The sequence below is a fragment of the Pelodiscus sinensis genome, chromosome 5 (assembly GCF_049634645.1).
Source record: "Pelodiscus sinensis isolate JC-2024 chromosome 5, ASM4963464v1, whole genome shotgun sequence".
NCBI classification, from domain to species: domain Eukaryota; kingdom Metazoa; phylum Chordata; order Testudines; family Trionychidae; genus Pelodiscus; species Pelodiscus sinensis.
The window spans coordinates 56,454,189-56,477,317 of record NC_134715.1 but is presented as its reverse complement, the minus strand read 5'-3'; the positions used below and the strand labels follow the sequence as shown (position 1 = coordinate 56,477,317).

Sequence of the window (23,129 nt, the reverse complement as noted above, 5' to 3'; positions counted from 1 at the left end):
GGATGAGGGATGCTTGGGGAAAGAGTTAGGACGGTCGGGGCTCAAGAGCACAGCCCTGTGGCTGGCAGTGGAGGGGAGAGGCAGGAGCTTAGCCCGGCTACTGCAGGGCTCCGTGCATTCTTGGTGTTCAACAGCCATCCTCCCTCTTCCCCTGAACACTCCCCCTCCCAGTCCCTGCTCGGTCAATGCTGGCCCTTCTGCAGCTGCTAGAGTAGAGCCCTGTAGCCAGCGGCAGAGAGGGCCTGGCATTGACCTCCCCAATAGAACTTTCTTTAATAGAAAGGACAAGAGCCCCAAAACATGTCTCTCTGATTAAACAATATTGGTTACTGCCTCTCAACCTGTATCTTCACATTATCGTTGTTTTGCTACATGTGCTATTGTTCTAACTTTAATAGTGTTAATATTTAGAAGAGTTACAATTAAACATTATGTTTATTGTGTTTTTTAGGCTCCAGGACATGTAAACACACAATTACACAGTTCATAAAATGTAAGAATATTGTACTGCTGCATAAAAAAACCCATACTCAATGTACTAACAAATTAAACTGTAAACAAATGACAGATTTTGTGCAAAAATATTGGTACTGATTTGCAGAAATTATTAGCATCACTTATGAGATTTACTAAAATTGCTATGTCCCTCTTTGGCAAATATGTAGACTTGCAAATGAACATTGTTAGCTTACTGCCAAAAAAGCAAAGGCGTAATACAAAAAAATAAACCCTAGTAAGAATATTGTTTCTCAATTCTTTCATGTTAAAATGTTTGTAAATATTCAGTCTTGTATTTTACTTTCTTAAAAGCTTTATTTTTGTATTTATGAGTATTTACATAACCAGTAAAAAAAGAAGTCAAGTTAGACCATGCGCACAAAAAAAGTGTCAGAATACAAAACTTCAACAGTATTAGTATTTAACTAATAAACAGTGAAATAACAAATTCCTAGACACATATCAAAGAGCAGTTTTAAATCACGATTATAAAGGAAGAGTGGGATCTTTGTTTTAGCTGCACCCTCACTTGAATCTTAAATACTAATTGTTGGCCAGATAGCAAAATACTGTACAGCTACGGCTACATTGCAAGTTTTTGTGGTAGAAAATATGCTAATGATGGACTCATTAGCATAAGTCATGATCTCATTAGCATATTGTCTGCCATTTCTTTTTGCACAAAAAAAAGCAGTGTAGCTGCTTCTGTTTTGCACAAAAACGCCGTTTTGCGCAAGATCCTTATTCTTCTCTCCCTTATGCCTGCAGAGGCATAAGAATCTTGTGCAAAATGGGGGTTTTGTGCAAAATGGAAGTGGCTACACTGTTTCTTTTTGCGCAAAGACCCCTTGCGCAAAAAGAAATGTAAGATAATATTCTAATGAGATTGTGACTTATGCTAATGAGTCCCTCATTAGCATATTTTCTGCTGCAAAAATTTGCAGTGTAGACAAAGCCTACATGTTTTATATTTTATGCTCATGAGGTCCTTTATAGCAAATACATCATGTTTTGTTGACCTGTGATTTAGAATGAATGCTGAATGGTTATCAACATTTAACAAGAGAATCTTGCTCTGTCCCATTTTCATAAGTATTTGCAGGGAGACAGTGTGGTGATAGAGAATTTGATTTGGGGTTGAACAGATGGACATTTGGAAGTTACCTCACCACACTTGCTCCCACATATGCGCATCTATCAGTTTCTGCTCTCAGTAGGCATATCATACTTCTGCTCACATAAAAGATACAGCTCTGGCTGCATTAATTTTTTTCACCCCAACATCCCATGCTGCAGTCCTGGGGAAGACCTTTGTAACACAGCTCCAAATGGAGCTATGATAATAAGGTAGGACTTGGAGAGGGAAAAGGACAGAGGCTTAGGGGCAGATTTTCCTCCTTCTGGTGGGAGAATGAGGAGAGGCTCTATGAGAAATTTCTCTTCTTTGCAAAGTGTCCCTTCTCACAGATTTTCCAATGAGAGGGGATAATCTGGAACAGAGAGATTGATACAATTTCAAATGATATTTCAGATGCATACTCTGTCTATCTTACACTTAGTGCCAACCAGAAACAAGAGTCTACTTTCTGGAAGTGGTAGAATACAAATACAAGTACTTTTACTAAAAAGTTTCTTTTTTAATTAAAACCCCCCTAAAACTAATTTTGTTTCCAGTTCAGTTCACTAGCAATTTTATCTTGTGCCGAACAGGAATATAGTTAGGAATAAATGATGTTTTTGGAGAGGCATGAAGCATAAAAAGTATGCACTCATGCTAAATTACTTACAGTAAACTGCTCTCAGGGTTACTTGTGCTGTACAGAATCCAAGGATCCATCAAAAATTATGGGCTCATGAGTATCAGGCATAGAAAAGATTAGAACTTTTTTCTTTCTCATCTCTCTCATAGGAAGACTTTTTAAAACAAAACAAAAATCTCCGCTCTCAAACACATTCATATAAGAGCTTTGTCTCACTAGTGTTGACTGGTAACATTTTTCTCGTTTATTACTCTTTCCAAGATATTCCCATTTCTGTGTATAGGGAGTTTGATGCATGTATCCATAACCATTAAAATGAAAATATATCCCACACATGAGGAAAGAGGGTGATGATTCAATTCTCTATTTGGATGCAATCTCCTTAATTTCTCTTTTCAGCCTCTTACATCCAGGACCAAGCACTATGTTAGTCTGTACGTTCAAAACAATTCCCCAGTATTAGCAAGCTACCCTTTCATGCATGCTTGTATATGTGCACAGAGACTAAATCCTGCTCACTTGACACAGATGAGGAGACACATTCAAGCATGAAGACAAATTCTGCTTCCCTTATATGGGAGATGTCTCACTGAAATGTAAACATACCCATATGAACAACAAAATCAGGATTTAAGCATTTTAGGGTTTGAGCAAACTTCAGATCTGAGATTCAAAATCATTTTAAATACCCTTTGCATACTTTTACGAGATTTGCCAAGATTTTCAAGAGTGACTAGTGTGGGGAATCATGTTTGGTTCTTTGTGTATTCAGTAATAAATGTAGACTCATAGACTTTAAGGTCAGAAGGGACCATTATGATCATCTAGTCTGACCCCCTGCACAGTGCAGGCCACAGAATCTCACCCACTCCTCCCAGAATAATCCTCTCACCTATATCTCAGATATTGAAGCCTTCAAATACTTTGAAGACCCCAAGATGCAGAGAATCCTCTAGCTGTGATTTGTACCCCATGCTACAGAGGAAGGCGAAAAACCTCCAGGGCCTCTGCCAATCTACCCTGGAGGAAAATTCCTTCCCGACCCCAAATATGGCGATCAGCTAAACCCTGAGCATGTGGGCAAGACTCATCAGCCAGACACCCAGAAAGTTCTCTAGTAATTCCTATCATCCCTCCATTGACCTATTTCCCACTGATAATGAATGGTCAATTAGTTACCAAGAACATGTTATCTCATCAAACCCTCCCCTTCATAAACCCATCTAGTTTAATCTTGAAGCCAGATAGATCTTTTGCCCCCACTACTTCCCTTGGAAGGCCGTTCCAGAACCTCACTCCTCTAATGGTTAGAAACCTTTGTCTAATCTCAAGTCTAAACTTCTTACTAGCCAGCTTATATCCATTTGTTCTTGTGTCCACATTGGTATTAAGCTTAAATAATTCCTCCCCCTCCCTGGTATTTATCCCTCTAATATATTTAAAAAGTGCAATCATGTCCCCCCTCAGCCTTCTTTTGGTTAAGGTAAACAAGTCAAGCTCCTTGAGTCTCCTTTCATAAGACAGGTTTTCCATTCCTCGGATCATCCTAGTGGCCCTTCTTTGTACCTGTTCCAGTTTGAATTCATCCTTCTTGAACATGGGAGACCAGAACTGCACACAGTATTCCAAATGGGGTCTCACCAATGCCTTGTATAATGGCACTAACACCTTCTTATCACTACTGGAAATACCTCGCCTAATCCATCCCAAGATTGTATTAGCCTTTTTCACGGCCATGTCACAATGACGGCTCATAGTCATTCTATAATCAACCAGGGCTCCGAGGTCCTTCTCCCCCTCCGTTACTTCCAACTGATGTGTCCCCAGCTTATAACTAAAATTCTTGTTATTAATCCCTAAATGCATAACCTTACACTTCTCACTATTAAATTTCATCCTATTGCTATCACTCCAATTTACAAGATCATCCAGATCTTCCTGTATGATATCCCGATCCTTTTCTGAATTGGCAATTGCTCCCAACTTTGTGTCATCCACAAATTTTATTAGGACACTTCCACTTTTGGTGCCAAGATCAGCAATAAAAAAATTCAATAAAATTGGCCCCAAAACTGATCCCTGAGGAACTCCGCTAGTAACCTTCCTCCAACCTGACAGCTCACCTTTCAATATGACCCACTGTAGTCTCCCCTTTAACCAGTTGCTTATCCACCTCTCAACTTTCATATTAATCCCTATCATTTCCAATTTAACCAATAATTCCCCATGTGGTACTGTATCAAATGCCTTACTAAAATCGAGGTAGGTTAGATCCACTGCATTTCCTTTATCTAAAAAATCTGTTACTGTCTCAAAAAAGGAGATCAGGTTGGTTTGGCACGATCTACCTTTCATAAAACCATGTTGTAATTTGTCCCAATTGCCATTAGCCTCAATGTCTCTAACTACTTTCTCCTTCAAAATTTTTTCCAGGATCTTACATACTACAGATGTCAAACTAACAGGCCTATAGTTACCCGGGTCGCTTTTTTTCCCTTTCTTAAAAATCGGAACTATATTAGCAATTCTCCAGTCAAATGGTACAACCCCATTCATGTACTTTATTAACTATGTTTTATCCCAGATCTCTAGGAAGAAATCACAAACAGTATGGGCCAGCCTGTCCAACACTGTCTGTGATTTGGGGGGCATGTGATGGATAGGAGGAGTGCTGGCCAGCATCCAGGGACTAAAGGGTTAAACTCAAGTAGAGAGTGCTGAACTTTGAATTGTATAAGAGACCTTGCCTGTTTTCTTTGTGTGGGAGAGTTAAGATAGGAGTTGAGAAACACAGAATGATTTAAACGTAGGCAGGACTACCATGCCTCCAAGGAATTCAGGACATGTAAGTGGACTGAACCAGGAAGGGATTATGAGTAAATAAAGGGAAAAAAGTGTATCTAGTCACGATCAGAGTATTTTTCTTTATTTTTGTGGTTTGGTTTGAACTGCTCTGTGTGAATCTATGCCTCCTCTGCCCCCCCTTTCTCCATCTAAGATTTGATCTCAGATATTTTCTGTGTTTTAATTTGTTTTACTTAGTTGCTCTGTAACACCTAGCAATCAAGTATGTTTTATCAAGCATGTCTTCTGTTTTGTAATAAAAATCACCTGTGTCCTGGAAAGTAACAGGAGTGTCTCTGTGTGTCTGCCCGCCCGGAATGAGAAGTCAGCTACCAGAGACTGCAGCTTGTTTTTCTTTTCTTTTTTGTTTCAAGATCTTTTGAGGCAAAAGAGCGTGGGGTACCTTTGGAGGGATTCAAGTGTTCCCCCTGTTCTTTAGGGTAAATCACTTGATGGTGGCAGCTACTCCCGCCCCCCCCCAGTCCCCAACAAAAAAGTCAGTAAATCCGTGACTCTGGGGAGTTTTTGTAAGCAGAGCCTGTAGAGGCAAGATATTTTAAAGTCTCTTGTGGACCCCCACCTTCTGCACTTGGAGTGCCAAAGTGCGGATCAGCCCTGACCTACCCTATGTGCATCTGCTTGGGCAACCAAAAGCAAAGGCGTTCAAAATCACTGGTCTCTTTTTAAAATCCTTCATATGTAATGTTTCTAAAAGAAGAAAGCTGCTTTGATTGGGTTTTCTATCAAGAGTACACATATGTCCTTCCCATAATCCTGTGTTTGGTAAATTCTATGGCTGAATAATTTTTGTTGCTTATTATATGAGAACATTAAAAAAACCCAGGGATAAACAATGAAGAAATACTTAAATATATTAGAAGATAAAAGATTGAATATTGCTCAACTCCTTTAAACTAACAATAGGGATGGTGGGGGGACAATGCATTTGGATGAAGTCAAATGAATGTTCAATTGATTTTTTTGTGTCATTCTTTCCTATAGAAAATTACAGGATTGGAGTGAAGAATTGCTATTATAGAGGAAATCAGATCCTTACTTTAAGGGTTTGAAGACTATGGATGAAGTTACAGAGTCTCTTGTAAGTTTCAAAATCAGTAAATCCCCTGAACAGGAGGGCATTCTACCTAGGGCACAGAATGAAATAATAGCCATACTTAATTCTAATACAAGCCTTTTCAGATGTACTTTCCAAAAATGTTTAAGTGATTCCCTCAAGGACATATAGCAAGTCAGTAGGGGTATGTCTACACTTGCTCCCTAGTCCGAACTAGGGATGCAAATATAACATACCGAAGTTGCTAATGAAGCACGGGATTTAAATATCCTGCTCTTGATTAGCATATTCGCGTCCGGTCACCATTTTAAAAATCCACTAGTCCAAATAGTGGGGGAGACAGGTATGGCATTTTGAGGTAATAAGGCATAAAGAAGGATCAATATTCTGTAGTTTGAGTTCATTATGTGTGAGAAAAATGAATAGGGAATGTTTGGGACATCTTGGAGTGATTGGTGGATGTATATAGCTGTGGGTGAGTTAAAAGCTGTGAAACTATAATGTTACAGGAAATGTAGGTCATACACTTCCCGTGATCCAAAAGTAGTAACTTGATAAGCTGGGATGCAGCTGTGGTAATGACACTTGGGTACTAGCTGGAAGAAATAGAACCCCATAGAATTTGAGGAAATAGGACTACAGAGGTGATTCCCTAAGCTAAATGATGGAGTAATTGCTTATAGCAACTAGACAGTGACAGCAATTTCAATTTAGTGCTTCCTTATGTAAAAGAGGAGTTAGCTCAAATGGTTTGATGTGGTGTTACAAATGAGATTTCAGAACCCACTGAATGGTGTACCAATGCTTATGGACATTAAAAAATGGAACAGTCAGCAAACATGTTGACCTGAATCTGCTGAACAGAACAGTGTGTAGAGAAATATGTCCTACCCGCATTGGATGACATCTTTCCAAGATGAATGCCCAAGTATTTTCCCTTTTAGATTCCGCAAGTGGTTTCTGGCAGATTGCTTTACACCCAAATGGCGCCAGGTTAATTATTTTCAATATGCCTTTTGGATGGTAATATTTCCGCAGACTTCCTTTTGGCATAGCTACGGCACCTAATGGCTTCCAAAGGAAATGATAGAACTACTCCACCACCTGGAAAGAAGCAGTTGCTTATAGGGACAATCTCCTGGTATATTCCCATAAAACAGAATAGAAGGTTGTTTTCGTAAATCTAGACAACCAAGTCTTTAGGTCTAAAGCTCAATAAACATAAATAGCCATTGTGTCAGAAATAGGTAGGCTTCTTGGGACATAGTATAAGCAATCTAGGCATAAAACCAGATTCAGTGAGGAAATAAGTTCATGCAATAATCCTAAATTACCGTAAAGCATAATACATCCTTGGAATGAACACCTAGAAAGTGGAAGCACCCACTGTTAGAACACAATACAAGAAAAAATAATAAGCAAAATGAAACTCTTATAAACTGTGATGTACTTCCTTTCTCCTAGGTTTATCAGCCAACTGTTGTAACTGTGGATTCCAAGTAGCCATAGGTTAACAAAGCGCTGAAGCATAGACATGGGAGTCAGACAGTTGCAAACTGCTCCATGACACTGTCTGGTGCTATGAATCATCCTGCTCAGACTGAGGAGCCTCTCACTGTAATAGAGGCATGTGAAAAATGTACAGAATAATTCTTCCATCGATTCGTTTCAACTTTTGACTGACCACAAACCACTCAACCCCCCTGATAAATAGCAAAGACTTGGATTATGTGCCAGTGAGTTGTCAAACACTACTTAGCACCTAATGAGGTACAATCCACAGACATAATACAGTGGTTGTGCCTGGAAAGTCCCAGGAAGCTGGTCTAGCTAGCTTTTGAATGTGATAGATGTATGAACAATGCAAATGGTTGAGAAAACTGATTATCATTATGAAAGAGGTCTGTAACACTTAAAAGCAATGTCTAATTCATAATTATTATTGCACTGGATGCTACCAAAGAATTTGAAAAGGGTAAGTGACTAATTTAGGTATAATGAAAATATAAACAATAATACATGGATTTCTGTTACAGAAAGAAGTATCACTATCAAATGTAATGGAGATTCCATAGTTAATCCAGAAAAATATTCTTATGGAATTTCAAGACTGTAGACATTATGGATTATGCTGAAGGAGCAAACATGTCCATTTGGTGGCTTCATGTAGAGGAAAGAATCCAAATCATTTCAGCTCTGTGTTGCTGACTGATCTATACACTCAGATTACCTCCCTTTCATATCAATAGCTTTGGCATATACCTCCCATCTGCAAGTTGGGAAAACCTGACCCACAAAATTGACCTTTTGACCCTACCCTAGTTAAAAAATTATATTAGGTATAACAGCATTACAGAATATGATGTTGGGGAACAGCAATTTCTTCATTTGTTTAAGATCCTCTTGGCAGAGCCTTGCAAATCTGCAGCTATCCACTTTATTTCTGTGGGTATCTGCATCCATGGATATCAATGAGGATATCTGTGGTTCATTTTTTGTGGATATGGCTGCAGAGGCAAATTTTGTATCTAGAAACCTGCAAATTTGCAGATATCCACATCCATGGATGTCAAAATGGATATCCGCTTTTGTGGATACAGGTATAGATGTGGATACAAGTTTTGTATCCATGAGAGCTCTACCTCTCAAGTGGATTTTTACCCTGCACTTACTATCCTTAATACAATGACTTGTAAATTGTAATTTATTTACTGAGTTGTCCAAAGGCTCAAACTTTTCAATACTGCCTTGCATATCTTTATTTACTAAACTCCTCCTGCTTCTCTTCTCTGGAAATCTAGCTTGCAGCAACTTCATCCTCAGTTTGGGATTCCTGGATAAATCTTTCTTCTTCCTGGTGCCTTGTGGAGTCATTAACATTTACATGCCAACATCTTCCCACTGAAATGTTGTTGGTCCTTCTGGCACCTCTTCCCTCCACATGTGCTTTTTAAAAAGCCATCTTGAACCCTGTAATCCTTTTGCCCATATCTCACACAGCAATTTGTTTCCTTCCCAAACTAATGACACCTTTGCAACATAAATCATATTTAGCCCATGAGAACATCCAATTATCTATAAGCTCTACATTTTTAGCAAGCCTCATTGCTAACAGTCAAAATAGGACTTTAAAGAGTAATAAAATTAATGACCAGAGTGTAATATACACAATACATGATTGGAAAGCAATTAGAAAACTCTCTTTCACTTAGCCACTCCTCATCTAAAATGTGACACAATTTCCTGAATCTTTATGTGGTTTACAACCAATGGGGGGGGGCGGGGGGAGAACTAAGCCACAGGGAGTGTGGGTTACTGTTGCACAAATCAAAGTAACATCATGTTTTCTTTCGTGATTTGTGTCTGCAGTGAGATAGTTCAAGGCTCAGATACCCAGATTTTTCAGTTCAAATGTGAATGGCAAAGTTATAGGTACAAATGCTCTGAGGAGTATCTCTCCACAAAATGGAAGCTGCTCTTTAGGAAATTTGCCTTTGATGTACACGTGGGTAACGACGTTATGATTTTTTCTGTTTCACATTATAAACCGCCTGTGCTGATAGACTGGTCACTGCCCACTTAACACTCCCTTGATGTCCCAAATACATTGTTTAGTCCCAACTACATCCGAAAGAATGTGAGGTCCCAAATACAATTATTTAGTTTCATACAGCACATCTCAATATTCTGCAGGAGACAACATTATGAGCCAGACTATGATGGCCTCCCTAATGCTGAGTAAAACTTCTGTCTACCATTGCCCCATTGACTTCAGTGGGACTAGTTTGTTGTAAGATATTATTTAAGAAGAGTGAAATGTCACAATCTAGACATTAGTGATAATTGCCTTCTCCCTAAAAAGCAATATCTTTTCAACAGAGAGGACATTAACTGAAATGTAATGATGTTAAACATGCTTCAACTAACTTCTCTATTATCAATTTGTGTTTGAGACAATTCAATGTTACAGAGGCCATCATTTGATAAAAGATCATTTCTTTACAGCTTTTGCAATTACAGTATTTGCAAACTACAGTGAAATGCTGACCTTTGAATGGTGAACACTGTCTCTTGCCTTGGGATGATACAACTTACTTCATACAGCATAGGATATATATATAGAGAGAGAGGCCTCGAGCCACACCAAATTCTACTTAAAGGCTGGTGATCTAAAAATGGGTAGGCAAAACTGTTACATAAAGAAATGTTCAAAATCTGCTTACAGCAGCTGGTAAGTACAGTATGTGATTCAAAGTAGAAAAGAAAAGCCTTTTCTAAAGAACCACTATTGGGTTGAGTTTTATTTTTCTTTGAAGAAGGAAACAGTACTGTCTCAACTGGATAACAAATGATTAACCAGCTCCTGTTCATGTTTAAGTTGCAGGAATTTTCACTGTTACAATATTGTAAAAACACCATGTTGGATACACAGAACCACTCATCTTGGCCATCTTTGTATTACACTACAATATACACATGCACAGCAGTAAACAACAACATTCTACATATGAGAAATGAGAATAGTACATTATTTCCCAGGGAGACAAAACTCCCAACAAGCAACCTAATGCTTCAAGGGGTTGGTCCTAAATGGTCAGGAGGTAAGTGGGAACAAAGAGGAGCAACAGGAGAACCCTGTAGTAGAATGTTCACTACTCTGCATCTCTCCATGCTTAGTTCTCTGCTGCTTTCCCAGTCTGCTGGCTCTCTCCATTCTCCATTATTCCCACTTCCCTTCTGTACTGTTCCTTGCATCACACACAACTCTGGGAGGAGGCTAGCCCCCAGCACTCCCCAGGCCGAGCAAAGCTCCTGGCAGGGTAGCTCTGAACCCTGCCCCTTCCGCTTAAGGTCCCGTCCCTTCCAGGTTGGCCCATGGCCACTTCTGAAATTTGTGAAGCGGCCCCAATTCCAAAATTATTGCCCATCCCTGCTCTGTTTACAGATCTACTGCTCTCCCAGCCCCTTGTCAAATCACCTGCAGACCATGAGAAGTGAGCACCTTAGGAGACTTTCTGGGCATTAAGGGGTACTGCAGGCTATTGGAGAATTTCTAGTGGCAGCAGAACTGGGACCAATTCCTTCTCTGGACTAAATGAATCCAATAAAACTTTTAACTGATTCCCATTTTCGATTTTCCAACTAGGGTCTAGCCCAAAAACACTAGAGTGATATTATAACTGTACTGCGCGCCTCTTGATTTAATGTGTCTTAATTTACAAACAGCTGGTTTTATTATTTTGTATTTCTTTATATTAGTGGTGCCCAAAAGTTGTTAGATGGTGTACGGAGAGAGAAGTGAATGCAAAACTGATTATTCACATCCCAATGCTCTTTCCAGACCAAAATAGCCCCATTTTACTGACCTCCAGGACATGCTGTAAAATCCATTTATTGTTTACAGCTTTCACAAAGGGGCAGCTGGGGATGCCTCAACCAGTGGCTTCTAGTCTGTGTCAGGTTCGGCTGGGCTGGGGGCACAGGACTTGCTCTTACCCTGAAAAGAGCAACCTGGGCCAGGTCAGACCCACCCCCAGAAACCTCCCCTGGATGCAGGAAATACTGAACATTTCCCCCTACCCCTATTGTTCCTCAGCTATGGAGTAAGGGCAGGGGTGGTCCGTGAGTATAGGCCGACTTGGCGGTCGCCTAGGGCGTCGCCTTCAATGGGCGCCCGATGATGACGTCATGCCATTGACAGCTATGCAGGCGGGGGTGCCGATCGCATGTTCCGCCTGGAGCACCAGCTGCCGCAGTCAGCCTCAGGCCGCTCCTGGGTAAGGGCTCACCATATGAGGAACTGCTCTGCCGTCTGCCTAGTCCCCATGCTTCTGGTTCCCTGCATGCCCAGAACCTCCCAACCAATCCTACTGCAAATGAATCTCCACCTTGCTGAGCTTCAACTCCTCCAGTCAGATCCTCCCACTCAGGGGCGGATATAGGGCAGGGTGAACGGGGCAGCCGCCCCAGACCCCGCGCTTTAAAAAGCCACTGCGCATGTGCATGGCGTCAGTGTGCATGCGCCATGGCAAAGGGGGGGCCCTGCGGAATTCTGCTGCCCGGGCCCCGCAAAATGGTCATCTGCCCCTGCTCCCACTGACTCTACCATCTTCACCCAGACCACCCCATCCTGTGATTCCCTACACACCCCACCCCCACCTTGATGAGCCCCCTACAGAATCCCTCCCTCCCCCACCTAACTGTACCTGCTAAATACCCCACACCTAGGCCCCCTGTGCTGAGCCTTCACCTGGACTCCCTCTTCTGAGCCCCATTGCTTCTGTACTTAGAACCTACACACACACACAAGCCCATATGCATCGGGATCCACCTCCAGGCTTTCCCAGTGAGCCACCCAGACTGTTTCACAGAGAATGCCCTTGCCTCAAACCTGAATCCCCCCACACTTGAATCCTGCCAAGCTGAGCCTGCCTACCCACACCGGGTATGCCTGGCAGGGAGGGGCAGGGCACTGGGGTGTTTCTGGAGCAGGCCCAGTCCTTGCAATGTGTCAGGCTAGAGGGAGGGTGGCCGTAGGGGGGTTTCAGAGTCATCTCCCATGTCTGTGCTGCTAGCAGCCTGTGCTCCCCACTGCCATACTGGTGCCTCCGCATTTATTGACAATAATTTTAAAATTCTGCACATTCTATTTGAGTGCAGAGTTTTTAATTTTTGGTGCAAAATTCCCTCAGGAGTAATGTAGGAGACAACAGAGCTTACTATCTAAATAGACTATCTATCAAAGCAAGCATTGTTATCCCAATTACCAATAGAGGAACTGAGGCTGAGAGATTTAGGGCTTGAGTCTGCCTCATGGTAAATCAGTTTTTGTCATCCATTTCAGTAAGAGTTGGAGCAGGGTCAAAGTGGCTTCTTTAACCACACAAGAAAAACAGCAGAAGAAACGGGAACTGAACCCAGTCCTCCTAAATTCCAGTCACTTGCCAAAGCCACAAGATCATCCTTCCTCTCTAAAGCATTCTTGAGTTTAGACAGTGACATCTGAAGTTGTCACAAAGGAAATCATTCTGGAAATGAGGATAAAGAGAAGTGCCCCAAATGTTTTGCTTTGCCTATTTCATGGGTGGCCATAATTCCTTGCAGTCTGAAATGTCATTTTGAATGTGATCATCAGTTTACAGTAATGTGGAAACAATCCAACAATATTTCTTAACAATTCAGTATTGTTAAGTCAAAAAGTATGGCTATGGTTCTCCAGCAGGTCCACTGCATTTTAACCCTTTTATATACTCTCCTTTGATTGGATGCATTCATGACCCTGGAATTCACTCCAGGGATCTTGTAAGATGTGCAAGAGCTTGTACTACCCATATCACAGCCCTGAGTCGAGAGAGAGAGAGACGTTCAGTCCTCTGAGCTGTCATTTCAGTAGCTTATATAAGCATGATGGGTCTAATCCAAAGCCTATTGAGGTCGGTGAGATCCTTTCCATTGACTTCAGTGGGCTTTGAATTGCTCCTGACATCACTAAAATAAAATGGAATTGAACAAGCATTATCAGTGGGGCAAGAAATCAGACATACAGGCTTGACAGATTATCTCATTGAGATAATCATCGAGAGCTCATTTCATTTATTTATTTCAATATCAGGAATAAAACTCTCACATTATTCAACGATTAGTTTATACTTTCTGTATTTTCTGTGTGTTTGGAGATACAGGCAATACAAGGATTACTAGCATTCGTTGCTCTTTTTTCCCCTCCCAATACACCTTTAAGGGCTTGGAACATTGTTTTTCCTCCTTAAACTTTAGGAAAGCCAGTTTTTAAGGGATTCCTTATGTGTTGGAGTGGCAGAAGGAGATTGACTGCAGGACTCCACATGGAAGCATACAAATTACGAGGGCCATGGACAGCAGTCTAAGTTAAACTGACAAAAGTCACGCATCCAATTCTGGCACCAGACACTCAGTGCTGACACAGCCAGACAGAAATAACCTGATCAATGTGCCAAATCTCTCTTCATTTTCCTGTTTCTTCACCTATTATCCCGCTCCAAATACCCTGTCATATAGACTGCAATAGTCTCAGCTTGCATGTGGTTCCCTCCAGGCAGTATTAACTTTCAAACACTTATTGATTTATGTGAACATTATTATTTAAATTAAAGCCTTGTTGCAGTTCCTAATATTCTTAAATGTTACCTTTTTCAACAACAGCACTGACAGATGCCGCATACAAGACACTCTCCCTCTGAATGGAAGGACACTTTGAAGACACAGAGGTTACATAAAGAGCTAGCTGGTTAGCTTTCTGCTGTGTTCTGCACATACCAAATGTAGATCAACCAACATACTGACCAAATGTCTGTCTTCAGTCAGTTTCTACTCAGCTGTTATGCATATTTCAATGAGGATTTGCTTGAGTAAGAGCTGAGTAAGGACTTAGGGTAATCAGGATTTGACCTCCTGCTTGTAACCATATCTACATTTATCAGTGCCCACACCATCACCCAGGGGTAGTGCCTGATCCCAGGGCTGAGAGAGGCAAGCTCCCACTCTTTCAACCTGAGATCCCACTCCTTCCAACCAGGACTCCATGGGAGCCAAGTGCACCCCCACTGTATGGACAGGCTACCCTCTCCTTGTAGATGGCATAGGCCAGAAGATTCATCAGAAGCATGGGAAGGGGGCCAGTGTATGGCTCCAGCATTCCCTGGCCCCAGTTGCAGCACATGGGGAGGGAGAGAGAGAGTGGGAAGCCCCAGCCTTCCCTGGTGTCAGCAGGAGCATGGGGAGAGCAGGCAGGGCATGTCCACAGCCTTCCCCGGAACATGAGGAGGGCAGGCCCCAATCCTGGAGGGCATGTGATGGGCAGCCCCCTCCAACCCCAGCTTTCCCATCCATAAGTCACGGTGGAGCTGAAGCCCAGACAGCCCTGGGAGACTGATATGGAGATACTCTGAAGAGGAGCACAAGCTTGGGGTGGAGGTTGGCTGTTTGGGAAGGCATTGTCTTCCCCTGCATCTTATAATGTTGCTCTTACTACTTACCATCTCTTAAGTGCTTCACAATCATTGGTGTATGTTTCCTCACAACCCTCATGTGAGGGCAGGGAAGTACAATTATTGTGAGAAACTGAGCACAGAGACCTGAACAGAGAGACGCAAAAGCAAGATGGCAGACACAAACTTAGCTCCCAGTGAGACTTTTGCTCAACTACCATTGCTTTAAAATTAAACACAAGAAATCTGGAAGAACATGAAATCCTGATGCCTTAACTACAAGGCCATGCTTTCCCTCTGTTTTTCTGGCCCTTTTAATGGGCCCATGTGATGACTGTTGCTCATGCTTTTCTCACTGTAAAAAGACAAAATTAATACAATGTAATTGAAAAGAAAATATTACCCTTTCCAAGGGTACGTCTAAACTACATGCCTCCGTCGACGGAGGCATGTAGATTAGCCAGATTGGCAGAGGGAAATGAAGCCGCGATTAAAATAATCGCGGCTTCATTTAAATTTAAATGGCTGCCCCGCTCTGCCGAACAGCTGTTTGTCGGCAGATCGGGGCAGTCTGGACGCGCCGCGCCGACAAAGAAGCCTTTCTTGATCGGCACAGGTATGCCTCGTAAAATCAGGTTTACCTGTGCCGATCAAGAAAGGCTTCTTTGTCGGCGCGGCGCGTCCAGACTGCCCCGATCTGCCGACAAACAGCTGATCGGCAGAGCGGGGCAGCCATTTAAATTTAAATGAAGCCGCGATTATTTTAATCGCGGCTTCATTTCCCTCTGCCGATCTGGCTAATCTACATGCCTCCGTCGACGGAGGCATGTAGTCTAGACACACCCCAAGAGTGAGAGCTGGTTAGATTGGGGAAGGGAAGAGAAGGGCACGTAAAGATTTTTCTCATATTCTTTGAGTGCATTTTGAGCATTCAATTGTTCTCATTACATGAGTTAGGAATCTAAGGCTATGTTTACACTGCAGGATTTTTCCCGGATACCAGAGGTATTCGGGAAAACCCCCACCACATCCAGTGAATGCATTTGCTCTTCCCTTTTTTTTTTCGCGGAAGAGCAAACACACTCTTTCGGGGAGCCCTGTATTCCTTGTTCTACGAGGAATAAGGGTTCCTCCGAAAGAGGAGGCTTTTCTGCCATTTGGCCCCACCTAGACTAGGCCAAATGGTGGAAAAGCCTCTTCTGGAAAAGCAATCAGAAAAAGCTACCCAAATTGCGTCGTGCAATTTGCATAGCTTTTTCTGATAAAATCCTATAGTGTAGACCTAGCCTGAAAGGCAGGCTTGTAACATGGATGCAGTTGCCAGAGGTATGCAGGAAGGTGAGCCCTGAGGGAGGTTTATATGCTCAAAGTGGAGTGGCGACTTAGTAATCTGATAAAAATTAGTAGTGCTGTTCTACCTGCAAGCGGAGCTGTTAATACACTTGCATTTTTGGGCTGCATAGCTGAAAAGTCAGTGGATTTGGCTACATGACCTTGACATGAGCAGTGCTTGATGAAATTTGAGCCCTGAGAAGAAAACATTTCTGTGGGTTTGCGTCTCTATTTTGTGGTTGGTTCCCTGCAAGGCTTGTTAGTCAGCTTGAGCCATTGCACTTGCTCTGCGAAAAAAATGTAAGGGCTTTATTACCAATTATGAGCTAGCTGGTGGCAGTTAGCCAGAGCTTGGATTAGATATTGTGCAAAGCCTTAGCAGCCCACAAGAGCTTGGAAACTATTGTGACCCAGGAGGCACAACTATTCTTGGAGGGTACGTCTACACTACAGCGCTAATTCGAACTAACTTAGTTCGAATTAGTTAATTAGCTAATTAGAACTAACGCGTCTAGAACTAAAAACTAGTTCGAATTAGCGTTTTGCTAATTCGAACTAGCGCGTCCACATTAAGCGGACCCTGAACTGGGGTTAAGGATGGCCGGAAGCAGTGCTGGCAGGGCATCAGAGGAGGACTTAGAGCGTGGAGATGCTGTCTCAGGCTAGCCGAGGGCTGTGCTTAAAGGGTCCCGACCCCCACCCCGGACAGACAGTTCTCAGGGTGCCCCGCTTGCAAAGCAGTCCTGGCTTGGAATGCCCGGAGTACCCACACTGGGCACATCACAGCACTCGGCCATCAGGCCGGCTGCACTTGCTGCAGGCTGCCATCTGGGGAGAGGGGGCAATTGGGGGGCTGCAGGAGAGCTTCCACCCCCAGAAGCCCACAGAGCCAGCCCAGTCCTCCCCATCGGGGGTGCGTACCCCATTCCTCCCTCACCTCCTTCCACTTACCCTTTCCTAGCCCCTCTTCTTGATGTACAAAATAAAGGTCAATTGTGTTCAAAAATGGAATCTGTCTTTATTGAACAAAACTGGGGGAGACTGGGAAAAGGAGGTGGGAGAGGGGAAGAGAGAGGCTGGGAGAGGGGAGGGCAACTAAAATGATTAGGGGTTGGGAACAGGTCGCATATGAAGAGAGGCTAAAGAGACTGGGACTTTTCAGCTTAGAAAAGAGGAGACGGAGGGGGGACAGGATAGAGGTCTCTAAAAGCAGGAGTTGGGTGGAGAGGGTGCATACAGAAAAGTTCTTCATTAGTTCCCATAAAGAAGGACTAGAGGACACCAAAGGAAAGGAATGGGTAGCAGGCTTCAAACTAGTAACAGAAAGTTGTTCTTCATAAAGCAAAGAGTCAACCTGTGGAACTCCTTGCTGCAGGAGGCTGTGAAGGCTAGAACTAGAACAGAGTTTAAAGGGACGTGAGATCAAGTCATGGAGGTTGGGTCCATGAAGTGGTATTAGCCAGGGGGTAGGAGTGGTGTCCCTGCCCAAGGTTTGTGGAAGGCTGAAGAGGGATGGCACGAGACAAATGGCTTGGTCACTGTCTTCGGACCATCCCCTCCAGGGTCCCTAGGGTTGGCCGCTGTCGGCAGACAGGCTACTGGGCTAGATGGACCTTTGGTCTGACCCAGGACGGCCATTGTAAGCTCAGGGCTCAGGGTCGGGGGTCTCAGTGGACCACCTTGATTTTCATGCACACCTGCTCCTGGGTGGCCAGGCTGGCAGCTCTCCTGCCCTAGCCAGCCAATTCCCTGTGCCTAGTGCGGAGGTCGTGGACGAGGTCCACGATGTCCGCACTAGCCCAGGAAGGTGCCCGCCTCTTGCGGTCCCGGGCAAGCTCCCGCGAGCCACCAGCCTGGTCCCGGGAAGAGGGGGATGGCTGGGGGGCATCGGGTGGGTGGCTCGATCCGTGCCAGGTGCAGGGTCTGCTGGCTGGGTGCTGGCAGGCTTGCACCTGGCACGGGCACCGTAGCCAGCCCGTGCCCCTTTAAGGGGTCCGGGGCAGGGAGGGGAGCAGACGAGTTTCCCTAGTGTTGGCCAGAGTGGCCACCAGGGAAACCTGGGGAGGGCTAGCCTCCCACTAGTTCGAATTAAGGGTCTACACAGCCCTTAATTCGAACTAGTAAGTTCAAACTAGGCTTAATCCTCGTGGAATGAGGAGTATCTAGTTCGAACTAAGCGCTCCGTTAGTTCAAATTAAGTTTGAACTTACGGAGCGCTAGTGTAGCGCCTATGAAAGTTAGTTCGAACTAACATCCGTAGTAGTTCAGTGTAGACATACCCGGAGATACTTGTGCCCAGGGGAGTGACTATGCTGTACCCTCTGTACCAGCCAAAGGATGGTACAGCTCAGTTTGACTAACAGCCTTATGGCAGCAGTATGTACTTGCAGATACATGTGGCTGGAGTAGTCTCTGTGGTCCCCTGAATTGAGGGACTGCAATTATCTGTTACACAGAGCATCCAAGAGGCAGGTGTGAAAAAACAGTCTGAAGGTCCCTTAATGCAAATGAGATTCCTCTGTTTGTCTCATTCTCACTAGAGCTAAATCCTTCTGCAATACCTACTGATGCTCTGAGCAAGTATTGTCTTATTTAGTTCTTAATGGTAGTTAATTATAGTTATTTGCATTTTAAAATCTTTATTCTCTGGGTAAAAATGCCTCAGTGATAAAAAGGAAGCTGCCTAACTCTACTCACACAGCACTTCCATAAGCTTTATGGCAAACCAAGAATGGTAACTGTAACATACAGTATGCCAATTATTGCATTCCAGAAATAATTCTCCAAGAATTTTGAAGTGGAATGGCTGCATTATATAAACAAATAATCCCTTTTGGTCTCGGTTCTTAAAAATAGTTGTACCTCAACTGTTTTCTCCCCTTCAAATTCATCATATCATCTGGCTCTGATGCTGCAACTATTGGACAGATAATAGTCAAACAATTTCCTCTGGAGCGGCTTTGAGCCATTATTTTGATTCCAGCTTGGCAGTCACTCTTGTTGATTCCTTAACTTTAAAAGTGTAGTCATCAGTATGTTCCAGATAGGTGTAAAAGGAAATCTCAGAAAAGAAAACACGGAAGCATAGGACTGGAAGGGACTTCAAGAGGTCATCTAGGCTAGTCTCCTGCACCTGTGGCAGGACTAAATATTATCTAGACCATCCCTGACAAGTGTTTCTCTAACCTGTTCTTTAAAATCTCCCATAATGGAGATAACACACTTTCCCTGGCCAATTCATTCCAGTACTCCACCATTCTATAAATTAGGAGATTTTTCTTGACATCCAACCTAAACTGACTTTGCTGCAATTTAAGCCCATTGTTTCTTGTGCTATCATCAGAGATTAACAAAAACAATTTTTCTCCCCTCTCCTTGTAACAATCTTATGTCCCTCCACCCCCAGTCTTCTCTTCTCCATACTAAACAAACCCAGTTTTTTCAATCTTCCCTCATAGGCCATGTTTTCTAGACCTTTACTCATTTTTTTGCCCTTCTCTGAATTTATTTCAGTTTGTCCAGATCTTGTCCAGATCTTTCCTGAAATCTAGCACCCTGAACTGAACACAGTACTCCAACTGAGACCTAAACAATGAGGAGTAGAACAGAAGAATTACATCTTGTATCTTGCTTACAACATGCCTGCTAATTTCACCCCGAATGATGTTTGCTTTTTTGCAATAGTATCACAGTGTTATAGTATGTGATCCACTATGGTCCCCAGATCCCTTTCTGCACTACTCCTCCGTAGGCAGTCATTTCCCATTTTGAATGTTTGCCATTGATAGTTCCTTCCTTTGGAGGAGTGCTTTGCATTTGTCCTTTTTTAATTTCATCCTTTTTCACTTCAGATCATTTCTCCAGTTTGTCCAGATTATTTTGAATTATAACCCTATCCTCCATAGTCCTTGCAACCTCTACCAGCTTGATATCATCTGCAAACTTTGTAAGAGTGCTTTCTTTCTCATCTTATACAATTATTTTTTAAAAGGTATGATAGTTTAATAGTACCCTAGCAGTCTAGGCAAACACAATATGCTTCCACAGAGAGGAAGGCATACACACAACTAACTTGAGACACATGGGCCCTATGCAATCCATAACAGGTTGCTTTATGCTGACAGATATGGCTGACTATCTACCAGCAGCCTCTTCAAACAGTTTGCAGTATTGGGACCTCTATTAGCTTGAAGACGTAAGCAGGTTTATATGACACTGTTCCAAATGTGTCCGTGGCCATCTGGAGTCTTGTCTACTCTGGTGCTTCTATCATTGTTACCACTAGTGAAGCTTTACCTTTATTAGCAATAGCAGGAACTTTTTTTTTCCAGAAAAGAAGCTAGTGCAGAGATGGCTCTAGCATGGAGCCAGGTCTACATGAAGGGAGAAAGTCAACAGAAAGATATGCAACTCCCACTACATGAATAGCTTAGCTGGAGTTGACTTATGTTAGGTAGAGTTTCCATGCTAGGTCGAGGGGAGAGTTCCCTTATTCCTGGTGACCCTGTGGAGTATCAGAGTGAGTTGATAAGGCAGGCCTGCACAACATACGGCCCACAGGCCATATGCGGCCTGAAGGGGCTCACTGTGCGGCCTGTGATGACTTTCGGAAATAACTTTCACTCTCCTGTGCCTCCCTCCTCTCTTCCACTCTCCTCTACTCCCCTTTTGAATGCGGCGCTCTCTTGTGTTGGCGCCTCTCCCCCTGACGTCAGGGATGCACGCATGCTCTGGCCCCGCCCTATCCCCGCATGCGGCCCCACCCCCACTTCCGGCTCCCGTCCCAGGACTCAGCCCCCCTGCACGCTGCTTGGCTGGGCGGCTGCTTGCACGGCGCAGACCACTGTCAGAACGCTGCGCTCCCCATGCGGCACGGGAATCGGCGCTGTTGGAGTGCAGGGCGGGTCCGGCTGGGCACTGGACGGAAGCCTGGTGGCACCGCCTCCTGTGGTTGCATGCTGAAGCCGGACAGTGTGGGCTTTGTTTGTATGCCCGACATGTATGGTTATTTTGTTTGTTTGTTTGTTGTTTGCCCGCATATTCGGTATTTTTTGGGAGAGCATCTGGCAACCCTACTTGCGGGCCACAGCTGTTTTCTTTGGAGTAATATGGCCCTCACCACTTTCCGAGTTATGCAGGCCTGTGATAAGGGCACCATCAAAGGTTTATTTAGCAGGTCTTTACTAAATCCACTAAATTGAAGCCCGGGAGATCAAACTCCTCACTGCTGATCTCCCAGTAAGTGGAGACAAACCCTGGATTAAAATATTTACACCAAGTGACTCCTTTGGCTAATTTCAAGAACAGAACTGCGAAACTCAAGAAGCTACATCCAGAGCCAGAGTGAGGGCTCCCGAGGTGCAAGAGGGGATTGTCCCTGAACAACAACAACAAAAAAATCTGTATAATACATGAGGCTGGCCTTGTAGTCCAAAGGTTCATATTCTACACTATCATAAGAGCCATTTTTCCATCTCAACACCAGCGTCATTCATTCCCTTCACTTTCAGAGATGAGAATGCTGCAGAAGCACCATCCATCAACCAATTTCTCAAGAGCAGCACTGAGGAAAAAAAGTTGTCCTAAAATTATTCAGAATTTTTCTACTCCTCTAGGATAAAAATGGCATGAGGGGGGAAAAAACTCAGTGAATAGCTGAGTATCAGTTACTTTTTTTCACCCAGAGACCACCACTTAGTCTATTTTTTCTCACTTAGGTAGTAAAGAGAAATAACTCTAGCCACAATAGTGGCAAAGTTGTTTTAGAGCTTCTCTGGTATTAAGGGATGGGAAAAGGGAAAGTAGTAAGTAAAAAATTGTTACTCTTGCTTTGCATGTGTTTATTTTGGACCAACTGGACTAGACTGCAACTAAAACTTTATGGACCTAATAAAATTCCCAACATTCTCAGACATGGATCGTGATGTTTATACATATTAGGCAAAATACAAAGGTGTATTTATGAGGCAAATGGAAGTACTTTGAGATACTTGCGCTCAGACAAGGCATAAGGCACATGTAAGAGGTTTATTAAAAATCTAATACAGGTACAGTTAGGCTGATCAGAGCTCTTCCTATCTAGGGAACATGAAGGCATACCTCATATTCCAAAAATTATGCATAAATCACCTTATGGCCATGTAATTCCCTTACAGGAACAGAGGTGGACAGCAGTTTTCATTAACAAGGAAAGGGAACACCAATAAGCAGCTTTTGTGTCTAACTGCCACCATCAAATATATAGCATCCCTTGGTTCAATCAGCAAATTATACTGTTTCCCAGAAGAGGAATGATGGCTCTTAGTATGGATGAACAGGGCCTTACCCGCCAGCATTTTCTTATTTAGGAATGTGGTGGAATTGATTATTGCCGGGAGCAAACACACTTCTGTCAATATGCAGATAATCCTACCTCCCAGGCCCATCCCCCAAGAAGAAAATAAACCTTGTTTGTGAAATCTCCTTCTGTCATGCATGACTTTTTTACTGATGTCAAAATTAAGTTTTTTGGATACTTCCTATTACTGAAAGACCACTCCTCTCCTGCTCCCTCCTTCCCCCACTCTACTCAAATTCAGCATATGTTTCTAATTTAGATTATGTTTCCAGCAGATGTTGCAGGACTTGAAGGCCCTGCTTTCTCTTTCATTAAGA

At 43.1% G+C, this 23,129-nt stretch overlaps 2 long non-coding RNA genes across 2 annotated transcripts in view; one reads left to right on the top strand and one right to left on the bottom strand.

The window, feature by feature from the left end:
- The window catches only part of LOC142829603 (uncharacterized), a 301,783-nt gene that overhangs the window by 156,031 nt on the left and 122,623 nt on the right, over positions 1–23,129 (bottom strand). The gene's annotated exons all lie outside the window — the stretch shown is intronic.
- Positions 4,976–8,095, top strand: LOC102456986 (uncharacterized). The gene is made up of 3 exons (XR_331234.4): positions 4,976–5,103; positions 6,105–6,201; positions 7,642–8,095. It is a non-coding gene; the product is annotated as an uncharacterized LOC102456986 (long non-coding RNA).